The sequence below is a fragment of the Panthera onca genome, chromosome D4, assembly GCF_046562875.1.
Source record: "Panthera onca isolate mPanOnc1 chromosome D4, mPanOnc1 haplotype 2, whole genome shotgun sequence".
NCBI classification, from domain to species: Eukaryota; Metazoa; Chordata; class Mammalia; order Carnivora; family Felidae; genus Panthera; species Panthera onca.
Genome location: NC_138351.1, coordinates 75,732,516 through 75,734,044, shown reverse-complemented (window position 1 = coordinate 75,734,044; position 1,529 = coordinate 75,732,516). Strand labels below are relative to the sequence as shown.

The following is a 1,529-nucleotide window of genomic DNA, read 5'->3' as shown; positions in this document are numbered from 1 at the left end:
CTCTCAACTGTCAGATCATGATCTGAGTGAAAATCAAGAGTTGGATGCTTAACTGACTGAGCCACCCAAGTGCTGCCCCTAGATTGTTTTCATATATTGGCTATTATAATAATGCTGTGGTGAACATGTGGGTAGGTATTATCATTTCCTTCAGATGAATTGCCCAGAACTGGAATTGCTGGATCATATGGTAGTTCTATTTTTAATTTTTTGAGGAACCTCCACACTTTTTCCCTAGTGGCTGCACCAATTTGCATTTCCACTCACAGCACACAAGCGTTCCCTTTCTTTCTGCATACTCTCCAACACTTGTTATTTCTTGTCTTTTTTATAATAGCCATTCTAATGGGTGTGAGGTGATATCTCATTGTGGTTTTGATTTGCATATTTCTGGGGTTAGTTCTTAAACTTGCAATAATCATGCCTCCTATAAACTCATTGACTATGATACTGCCCCTGCACAAAGCTTTTCTCTGATTATTAGTGATGTTGATTATTTTTTCATGTACCTATTGGTCATCCATACATCTTCTTTACGAAAATGTCTTTTTCAGTGTGGCCTTTTCTCTCTCTCTTTAGCTGTGGAGTTTGTTCTGCCTGTCTTCAGGTCGACCTCTGGGGTATTTAGGCTGATTTGATAGTTATCTAGTTGTGTTCATTGGACAAAGCAAGCCTAGGGTCCTCCTGCCACTATCTTCCTCTCCTCAAAACAGCACACGCTTTAAAGTCAGACAGACTGAGCTTCAAATTCTGGCTTCTGCATGTTCTAGTCATGTGACCTGGTATGTATTTTTTTTTTAATATTTTTTGTTTTAATTGCAGTAGTCAGCATAGAGTGTTGTTTTAGTTTCAGGCGTACAACCTAGTGATTCCACAATTCCATTCCACAATTCCAGTGCTTATCACAGCAAATGCTGTCTTTAATCCCCTTCACCTGTTTCACCCATCCCTCCATTGGTAACCATCTGTTTGTTCTCTATAGTTAAGAGTCTGTTTCTTGGTTTGTCTCTCTCTCTCTCTTTTTCCTTTGCTCGTTTGTTTTGTTTCTTAAATTCCACAGATGAGTGAAATCATATGGTATTTGTCTTTTTCTGATTGACTTATTTCACTTAGCATTATACTCTCTAGCTCCATCCATGTGGCTGCAAAGATTTCATTCCTTTTTATGACTGAATAATAATCCATTGTGTGTGTGTGTGTATTTACACCACATCTTTATCCATTTATCTATCACTAGACATTTGGACTGCTTCCATAATTTGACTATTGTAAATAATGCTGCAATAAACATAGGGGTGTGTGTATCCCTCTGAAGTAGTGTTTTTGTATTTTGGAGATAAATACCCTGTAATGCAATTACAGAATTCTATTTTTAACTTTTTAAGGAACCTCCATTACTGTTTTCCATGGTGGCTGTGCCAGTTTGCACTCCTACCAACAGTTCACGAGGGTTTCTTTTTCTCCATGTCTTCCCCAGAATTTGTTTCTTGGTTTTTGTTTTAGTTATTCATACAACTGTGAGGTGATAG

At 37.8% G+C, this 1,529-nt stretch overlaps 1 pseudogene; it reads right to left on the bottom strand.

Annotated features, from left to right (window-relative positions):
• Positions 1-386: 386 nt before the first annotated feature.
• LOC132663989 (U4 spliceosomal RNA) lies at positions 387-468 on the bottom strand (annotated as a pseudogene).
• Positions 469-1,529: the final 1,061 nt, after the last annotated feature.